We start from the raw sequence: 10773 nt of genomic DNA on the forward strand, positions 1-10773 counted from the left end.
GCAAAAGGTGCATCTAAATAAATAAGTAGGTGGAACAATATATTCTTGACATGGAGCAACTTTTTTTTTAATGGTTTATTTCAAAAAGGTGAAATTATAATTGTGAATTATAATTATACTAGTATGGTGAAGTTCCTGCTAGTTTATTGGTAAAATTGCATATAAAGTCCAGGGCAAACACCAACATTCTACAAAAAGCTTGCCCTACATAAACTGAAGTAAAGGCAACTTAGAAATATATTACAAAACAAATACAATCAACCAGACCAAAAAAAAAAAGAAAGAAAGTGAGTTCAGAGCCCAGTTTTGTCTCTATACTATATTTTACAGTGTCTACAGTCTATGGTGATTTAGTACTGTGTATATATAAATGCTATGGATGGTCTGATTGGAGCAATTATTTCTAATCAGCCTGGAGTGTTCCAGGAGACGTTTATTGCTAGACCCTGAAAAATCTTGTTGAACAAGGGTTTTCAGTCTTTTCCATACCAGAACTAGAGCTCAGAATTTTTTTTGTCAAAAATGTATTTTTTCAGCAGAAAAATGCTGTTTTCATCAATGTCTAAACATTTGAAAAAAAAAAAAACCTTTCCATGAACATTCCAAAGGAAAGAAAATATTTTGATTTAAAATTAAAAAAAAAAAAAGCTTTGGGAATTTTGTTTTGGGGAATTCCAGAACTTTGTTTTGGGAACTCAAACACTAAAACTTTACAAAACTGATTTTAAAAAAATCCAATTTGTGGGAAATTTTAAAAATACTTGTTTTGATTCAGACCAAAAACAAATTTTGAAATGTCAAAATTTCCCATGAACTAGAAATTCTGAGTTTCTACCAGCTCTAACCAGGACTAACACGATTGGGTCCCCCACTCAATTATCAGTCTGAGAATGACAAAGTGGTTACAATCCCCATAATAATTGTTCATAATCTCACCCTCCCATCACCCATTACGTAAGAACACAAGAAGTAATTCTTCTGCTCTATTCCAGGCGTATTAGGTCTCAACTGGAGTATTGTGTCCAGTTCTGGGCACCACATTTCAGGAAAGATGTGGACAAATTAGAGAAAGTCCAGAGAAGAGCAACAAAAATGATTAAAGGTCTAGAAAACATGACCTATGAGGGAAGATTGAAAAAAATGGGTTTGTTTATTCTGGAGAAGAGAAGACTGAGAGGGGACATGATCACAGTTTTCAAGTACATAAAAGGTTGTTATAAGGGGGAGGGCAAAAATTGTTCTTTTTAACCTCTGAGGATAGGACAAGAAGCAATGGGCTTAAATTGCAGCAAGGGTGGTTTAGGTTGGACATTAGGAAAAACTTCCTAACTGTCAGGGTGGTTAAGCACTGGAATAAATTGCCTAGGGAGGTTGTGGAATCTCCATCATTGGGGATTTTTAAGAGCAGGTTAGACAAACACCTGTCAGGGATGGTCTAGATCAGGGGTGGGCAAACTATCCGACCCTTCAAATGTTTTAATCCAGCCCTCGAGCTCCCGCCAGGAAGTGGGGTTGGGGGCTTACCCCATTCCGGCACTCCATCTTGGGAGCAGGGATGGAGGGGTTGTGCCGCTCCAACCATGCCATGGCTCCGCATGGCTCCCGGAAGTGGCAGCATGTCCCCGCTCTGGCTCCTATGTGTAGGGGCACCCAGAGGCCCCACACGCTGCCCCCACCCCAATCATGGCCCCACAGATTCCATTGGCTGGTAACCACAGCCAATGGGAGCTGCAGGGGCGGCGCCTGTGGACAGGGTGGTGCACAGAGCCACCTGGCCGCACCTCCGCATAGGAGCTGGAGTGGGGGACATGCCACTCCTTCAGGGAGCTGCTTGAGGTAAATGCTGCCCGGAGCCTGGACCCCTGACCCTCCCACACACCCCAACCCCCTGTCCCAGCCCTGATCCCCCTCCTGCCCTCTGAACATCTGGCCCCAACCCAGAGTGCCCTCTGAGGCTCCCAACCCCTCATCCCCAGCCCAACCCCAGAGCCCACAACCCAAGCCAGAGCCCTCACCCCCACACACCGCAACCGCAAGCCTCCTCCCACACCCTGAACTCCTCACTTCTGGCTCCACCCCAGAGCCTGCATCCCCAGCCAGAGCCCACACCCCCTCCTTCATGACCATTCATGGCCCGCCATACAATTTCCATCGCCAAATATGTCCCTCGGGCCAAAAAGTTTTCCTGCCCCTGATCTAGACAATACTTAGTCCTGCCTTAAGTGCAGGGGACTGGACTAGATGACCTCTTGTGATTCCTTCCAGTTCTCCCATTCCATAAGACTGTCCATACTGGGTCTTATAGAACCCAGTATCATGTCTTCTGACAGTGACCGATGCCAAGTGCTTCAGAACAGAACAGAGCAATTATTGAGTGATCAACCACTGCTATTGGTAATTAAGATAGCTAAATTAAAGCCACCCTAGCCTATCATCAGAGGTTATGGGACACACAGAAAGTGGGGCTGTGCCTCTAACCATTTTGGTTAATAACCACTGATGGACCTATTCTCCATGAATGTATCTATTTTTAACCCATTTTTGGCTTTCACAACATCCCCTGGTAACAAGTTCCACAGGTTGACAGCACATTGTGTGAAGTAGTTCCTTTTGGTTGTTTTAAACCTATTGACTATTAATTTAAATAGGTGACTCCTAGTTTTTGTGTCATGTTATTCAGTTTCTCCACACCATTCATGATTTTCATAGAATATCAGGAGATCATCTAGTCCAAACACCTGCTTAAAGCAGGACCAACCAATCCCCAGACAGATTTTTGCCCCAAATGGCCCCCTCAAGGAATGAACCCATAACCCTGGGTTTAGCAGACCAATGCTCAAACCACTGAGCTCCCCCTCCCTCTATCATAGCCTCTCTTTGTCATCTCTTTTCTAAGCTGAATGGTTCCAGTCTTTTGACTAGCTCCTCATACAGAAACTGTTCCCTATCCCCAAATCATTTTTGTTGCCCTTCTCTGTACTTTTTCCAATTCTAGTATCTCTTTTATGAGATGATGTGACCAGAACTGCACATAGTATTCCAGGTGTGGGTGTACCATGGATTTATATAGCGGTATTATGGTAGTTATACTATCTAGCCCTTTCCTAATTGTTTCTAGCATTCTGGATAGCTTTCTTGATTTCTGATGCACATTGAGCAGATGTTTTCAGAGAACTAGTCACAATGACTCCAACATCTTTTCTTTCTAACAGCTAATTTAGACCCCATCACTTGGTATGTATAGCTGGTGTTATGTTTTCTATTGAACCACCAAATCTCCTCTGTGATGCTGGTAGACCAAGTGCCAGCTCTTGTCAAGGCTGTAGGTGTGAGCTGAGCCTTGACAAGTTCATAGCCAGAAACCAAACCAGCTCACCTGTATGTTAGTATTGTTCAAGATAGGTGTTAGACTTGTATGGATGTGTTTAGACTCTATAAAATGCTTGTAAATTGCTGCATGCATTAATCTTACTTGTAATGTCTATATCCCATGCTATAAGGTAATGTGTAAGTTTTGTTTTATAACTGTAAGAATGCCAGCTCTGAACTTGTGAACCCAGGCAGAAGGAGTGGTTCCTCTGCCCATCAAAAAGGACTATCACAATTAAATGGACCATTGTGAAATATCATGGTACAAAGACTGGGTTAATGGTCCTCTTACACCCATACATGCAAGAAAGCTTATCCCATCAGCCTGAATTCTGGAAGAAAGAAATGAAGATACCTGCCATGAAAATTTTTCATCTCTTTGCTACTGGGGCTTGGGCTAGGAAACAACAGCAGAGCTCCTGAAGGTCAACCTTGGTTAGCCCTACTCTTACCTTTTGTAACCATAGACGATAATTTGTTTGTGTATATATTTTGCCTGCTTTAACCTGTAAATAATTCTCTCATTTTTTCCCCTAATTAAATAATCCTTAGTTGGCTACACGCATTGTCTTTGGTGTGAAATCTGAGATACAAACTGATCTGGGGTAAGTGACTTGTCTCTTGGGAATATTTTGTGATCTTTGGTGTTAGTGACCATTTATCATTAAGTCCAGCTTGCCTGAGTGGCAAGATACATTAGAATGCCCAAGGGGACTGTCTGTGACTCCAGGTAAGACTGTTTCAGTGCTTTGTGAGTTTACATTTGTTACTGGGTTGGTGAAATCTAATTATAGAACATACCCTTAGTTTGTGGTATCTGCCCAATTTTTGACAGTCTGGCCTGAGATTAGCACTCAGGGTTGTGAAGCCACTCCAGACAACATGACACTCTTCTCCATCTTTGTACGTACAATACAAATAGGTCCATGGGAAGGTAGTTAGCAATGGTCCAGTGATTAGGTGATAGCCTAGGATTAAGGAAATCCATGTGCAATTTCATTCTTTGACACAGAATTATGTGTGACCTTCAGCAAGTCACTTAGTTTCTCTTTGTACCTCAATTCCCCATCTGTAAAATGAAGTATTAGTATTTACCTGTCTCACAGGGAGAATCAATACATGAAAGACTGTGAGGCGCTCAGATATTATGGCGATGGGGCCTATGTAAGTATCTAATGTTAAAGCAAGGAGCTCTCCTTTCTCCTTATATTTAGGATGTAAAATTGTTCCTCACTCCTTTCTGCTACACTCCACACTTGCTTAAGGTAACCACTTTGGATTTGACAAGGTCCTGTGCCTCACTTCAGTGAAACAAGTTACACCCCTCATAGGCTACTCTATATATTGTCTGTCTGATACATATTAGAGGCATTGATTACATGCAGCACCACCACAGTAAGGTCTCCCCCCCCCCCAGCACTGATTTTGAATGAGTGATTGTAAGGGAGTAATGTATAGCAATCCTGACTTGTCTGAATGACTCGAATGTCAAAAAAATGTATAGAATGCACATGGGTCTAGTTGAGAGAATATAGGATTCAGGGACAGCAGACCTGGGTTCTATTCCCAGCTTTGCCACTGATCTGATACGTAGCCTGGGACAAGTCATAGATTATTAGGGTTGGAAGGGACCTCAGGAGATCATCTAGTCCAAACCCCTGCTCAAAGCAGGATTGGTCATTTCATTACTTCATACCTTTGTGCCCTCTCCCACCTTTTCTCTTTCTTGTTGATTTACATTACCTCTTTGGAGCAGGGATTGTCTCTCAATGTGTTTGTGCAGCGCTAGGGAGAATGGGGGCCCGGTCTGGATTGGGGCCTCTACATGCTACTGTAATAAAAATAATAGGAAAACCTTTACTGACCGCTTCCATCCATCTCTCTGCTGACAAGAAAACTATCTCTGCTTCTCTTCTTGTTCTCCAGATCCCTTCCTCAGCTCACTCAGATACCTAAAATAGAATATTGGCTTCTCTGCGGCAGCTGGAGGATAGGACTGGGGGTTACTGAAGGACAGCAACTCAGTTGGAGCTTCACTACTGAGAAATGTTTGTGTATATTTGTTTTGTATTGGAAAAATGAGGCACCTGTAAGCCATAGGCACTACTGGAAATATGAGTCAAGGGATAAAATCCCCTCAGGCTTGTAAATGTGGGAACATTAAGCAGTATTGCACCCAGTCAAAAGCCTGTGGCATCAGAGAGGCAGCATGAGAGTGTGTATATGTTGGTATACGTACAGTGTTTATTTAAAAAATCTCATAAAAAAGTAATATATATTGAATAATAAAAAAACAACATGGAGTTGGCTTGTACGTGCCAGACAAGGCCTCTACCTGCAGAAGCAATCCAGGCCAAATAGATTATGCCAAAGCAATTCAAAATTCTATGGTGGAAAGATGAAAAAAATCAAAGGTCTTTTAGCAGTAAAAATACTACCACCTTGTTGCTTAAAAATAAATGACTGACTACTAAAACCTTCTATCTGAACCCCTTTGACTTTCCAGGGAAGGAGAGTTTGGGTTTGAATCCACAGATATGAATCTAGTTCTAGGTGTTTTGTTTGTCAGAACTGGTCCTAATTTCTAGACCAAATGCAGGCAGGATGGCAGAGAATTGTTACATTGATTGAAATCTTGTGAGAGCAAATTGAAGTTTTCAGTGCTGTTGAACCCAAAACCTAGGCCCAATTATACTCAAACCAAATCATCAATCCTCCCTGAGGCCTAATCCAAGTCTGAGCACAGCCTTCTTGGCCCATTTCTAATTAAAACTAGGTGAAATATTAGAAATAGGGGTTCATACATTTTGGGGGAAGTTGATCTTGTTGAGGAATCTCTCTCTTTTATTAGAGTCCACTCACTCACCATGTATGACATATTCCCTCTCTCCTTGGTTCTCTGAGTGAAAGCCAGGCTCAGACCCCACAGTCATGGCTCTAATCTGAACCTAAGACCCTACCTGATAGGTATAAAACAGATAAAGGTAGATGGTATTTCAGCAATTTTCATGACACAGTGTAAAACTCATATCTTCATTCCAGTTTTGAGTTCATTAACCAAGCATCACTACAGCAAGAAGTTTGTGTTGAATTCAAATAGAGGAGTCAGAAAAATTAGTCATTCGTTTGAATGTGCTACATTTCCTTCCAAAGGCTATGGCAATGAATGCTGTTCTGGACCTAGAAAAAACAAAAACAGGCTTTGAACTAGCAATCTACTGGTTTAAAAAGAGGCTGAGGTTTAGCTCTCTCTCCATGCTATTGTTTCAGATAATATGGCAGCAGAGTAGTAGTGCTTTGATATGCAGTCAGATACCAGAAGAACTTGAAACATAAGGACAAATTCTGCTCTGTTATACCACTGTAAATTGTTTCAATTGAATTAGTCTAGATTTACACTGGAATAACTGGAAACAGAAGTTGGCTCAATTATTTTCAGTGAAAAGTTATGATCATGTCTGAAGTATTCAGCAAATTCCACAGGATTGTTATAAAGATCAATCCAGCTAATCAATGCTTTGTCTAGAAATTTAGGTATGTCAATAGAAATTTAAATATGTCATATGTTCATGGGTCAATAGACAGCTGTTTATTTAAAGTCTGAAATCAATGGGAGTCCTCTCATCAGTTTCAGTGGGCTTTGTATCAGGCCTTTAATGTAAAATAAGGTCATTATATCCACCCCTTGGGCAGGTACCATGATAGCAAACTCCTCCACCGTTGGCACCTTTCTTGTCAGTTTCAATGACATGGCAGAATCTTGGCGAGGCACAGAGACCACACTAGTCTGACCCTTTACCAAAGGTGAATTTAAAAAAAAAATACTGAATTTGGATCAATCAACTTCTAAACATTCAAACCACTCCTGCTTTTCCTATTGAATTCAGTGGGAGCAGGATTGGATCCTAACCCTGTGAAAGTCACATTTTTCTGCACTGTGGATCTGGTCTGAGCTGATGTTTGAAGGCTGCTCAGCATACTGTTCTGCAAAGGAATGACCAATAAAACAGAGTCAAAATAAAGTAGCAACTCTCTGAATGCAGAGCATTCAACAGTGCTTTTATCACATATGACAACAATTTAGATGGAGAGCAGGCAGAGAGGAAGAAATAAATACCCATCCATTAAATGTAACTGATAAGGGTTTTTTTTAGAACTTTCTCCAGATAAGCATCATGGTATTGGAGTTATGGATAAATGAAAATATTTCTTAGATTTTAAGACTGATACATCTCTATCTCCCTACCAGATGGAAAAGCACCCGAATCCCCATTTATTTATTTTCTTCAAGCATTACTAATGTGGTTTCACCCAACAATGCTCAAGTCCCCAAGACATAAATAATTAACTGAAGACTGGTAACACTGAAAAGTCTTTTCCCAACTGTAGGCTCAATCCTGCACCCACTGAAGTCAATGACAAAACTCCTTTTGACCTCAATAGAAACAGGTCCAGACCCACTATCTTCCTTACAATGAAAGCTACTAGTGTCCAAACAAATTCTTTTCACTTATGTCTTGAACCAAATGCCACTGAAGTCAATGGAAAAACTCCCAATTGATTTCAGTGGGCTGTGCATCTGGTGTTTTGTTCTTGGGATAGAAAAAGAGGCAACAGTCTGTACCCCCATGTTCACCCTTTTTACAAAAGTATGATAAATCTTGTACAAAGTATCCCTTGTGAGATATCATTTGAAAACTCAATTTGCTGATCATTATTGTCTTGGTAAAAGGTGTGTGCCAACTGTATGTAAAGTTATAATATTCTATTGTATGACATTGCTGAGATATGCTCCAAGTTTAGAAAAGTAGGTACAGACCAGTTCCTCAGGGAGAAAAGGAAAAGTGACACCTCAGCCAGGTGTCAACAAAATCAAATGGACTATCACCTGGTTAACTGACCATTCTTTGGCCAAGAAGAAGGGTATGAGTGAGAAGTTTACATCTTGGCAAAGAGACACACTGTGACCTGAACCCCAGCTGGAGATGATTCTTAAATAAGAGAAATGATATAAGAAGGGAGAACAGAGGACACAAATCACCTCCACACATTTATACTCTGGCATCAAGAAGGTCTGAAAGACAAAGGAAACTGGGGGACAGGTCCTCGCTGAAGGAATCCAGCATGACTGCTGTAAGCATGTTGTAAGAGAAATCTTTTTGCTTTAAATTCACTTAGCATGATATGTTAGGTATTAGTTTGCATGTTACTTATTTCTTCGTAACCAATTCTGACTTATGACTCATTACTTCTTATCACTTAAAATCTATATTTCTGTAGTTAATAAACTTGTTTTATTGATTTATCTAAACCAGTGTTTGTTTGGACTGAAGTGTTTGGGAAACTCCATTTGAGATAACAGGGTTTGTGCATACCATTTTCTATTAGTGAAATGACAGACTTTCCATGAGCTTGTATTGTCCAGGAGGGTGCTGGGCAGTACAAGACACACATTTCTGCGGACAAGTTTAGGACTGAGAATTTGTTGGTGACATTCTGCAATATAATTCAGAAGTGACTGGCTAAAGCACTCATATCATTCAGTGATTTTGCATACTAGAAGCGGTGTGTGAACAGGCCAGGAGTGGTTGTTCTCACAGCAAAGCTGTGTGAAAGGCACCCCAGATTGGAGGTTTGAGAGGACACAGCTGTTCAGCCATCCAGATTATACCCTGTGGAATGTCATGGAGAGGAAGAAGAAATCTGCATCTGAAGGTTGGAAGAGGTAAGGATTGAGCTCCATTCAACTTAAAATGATTAATACAAGAAACAGCATAAAAATGACACTGACCTCTGTGATGGGGTGTCTGCCCCACACTGACCTATAAGGGGTTAATAGAGCCCTAGGGAGGCCCATATAAGAAGATCTGCAGGGCACAGCAGGTTGAGTTGCTCCCTGGAGCTCAAGGAGGGCTGCCTTGAAAGTGGAAGAAAGCTAACACCCTGGACAGAGCAGTGCTGGGCAGGAGCAGGGGAGTGAGAGAGAGCTCCTGGATGGCTGCTAAGTTGGGCATGCTGAGGCCCTGAGCTAAGGGGAAGTGGCCCAGGGAAATGTACTGAGAGGTTGGAAGGGATGCAGCACATGGCTGACATCTACAGGGTCCCTGGGCCAGGACCCAGAGTAATAGGCAGTCATGGGTTCCCCCACTTGCCACTGAGGCTGGACAGTTGGACTGCTGTACTGGCCCCCAGAAAGGGAGGAGCACAGATTGTGGCACGGCCAGAGTGACGTGGGTCCACGAGTAGAAATGATAATGGACGAGATACCACCAGAAGTGAGCATACCAACCTGCAGAGCTGATCCCCAAGACGACCAGTGGGAGGCGCTAGCGTGTGAGTGGAGCCCTGTCACGACCTCACTGAAGGCTATTATTAAATATAAAAGCATAAACTTGAAATTATGGGAAATAGTTTGTTGTTGTTTTGTTTAGTTTATTTCATAATATCACTGTTATAATCGGCTTCTACAAAAAATTGTTACCTTTTGATCCCCCTGATTGTTTGCTAAATTATTTTCAGAAATAGTTTCTCCTCACTACCTCCTATGACAAAACAAGTTACATGAATTAATAAGACCACTGCAGGTTGAAGATAAGACTCTGAAATACCTTTTAAATATAGGAAGTCAGAAAACGTAATAGACTGCATCAGCAACTGCTGTGAAGTGAAAAAATACATTCTCTTGGGAGTTGATTTTCAGATGTTTGCTAGCGCTAGTTATAGGTTCAGTTTAAGTCACAGGTGAATTCTTGAAAGCACTAGGTCAGTTTAAAGAGATTGGGTTGACTGACATAGTTCACAAGTGCACATTTTTAGCCAACTATAAATATGTTTGATATTTGCTGTGGTCACTGACTTCAAAGCTAGGCTGCTTTGTTAGCATCTGAAGTTTACTGTAGCTCAAAAGGGAGTCTGATTTTAAAGGGCATATTATCATTCCTTTCAGAAATGCATGCATTGACTGATTGTAATATCATTTTCATTAACATAATAAGACCTTCAATAACCGCACTTAAAGAAGAAAAACATTCACTGTATTTGGAAGGTTACCCTGTTTCTGTTACTTAAACATTTTACCTTCTTTTGTTTTATATTCTTCCAGAAGCCTGTGCGGAATTGTGAAATAAAGGGTTACATTTGACTCAGAAAAACATGAATTTTTAAAAGAACAGCTGCTTTAAGGCAAATGTCAACACTATTGTATTCAGACTAAAATGTGGTAATTCTGTTTAAAAAACATGAAATAAGAGCTGGAAAATTGGTAAATGAAAAATCAGTATAGTAATACCACATGAAAAATTAAGTCTCCATGGGTGAAGTAGTGGTAATATGATCTAGTTTCCAAGTTTACACATCTTTAATGTATAATATTTTCCAAATAAGGCCTATTCTTTAATATATCGT

The sequence above is a fragment of the Mauremys mutica genome, chromosome 1, assembly GCF_020497125.1.
Source record: "Mauremys mutica isolate MM-2020 ecotype Southern chromosome 1, ASM2049712v1, whole genome shotgun sequence".
NCBI lineage: Eukaryota > Metazoa > Chordata > Testudines > Geoemydidae > Mauremys > Mauremys mutica.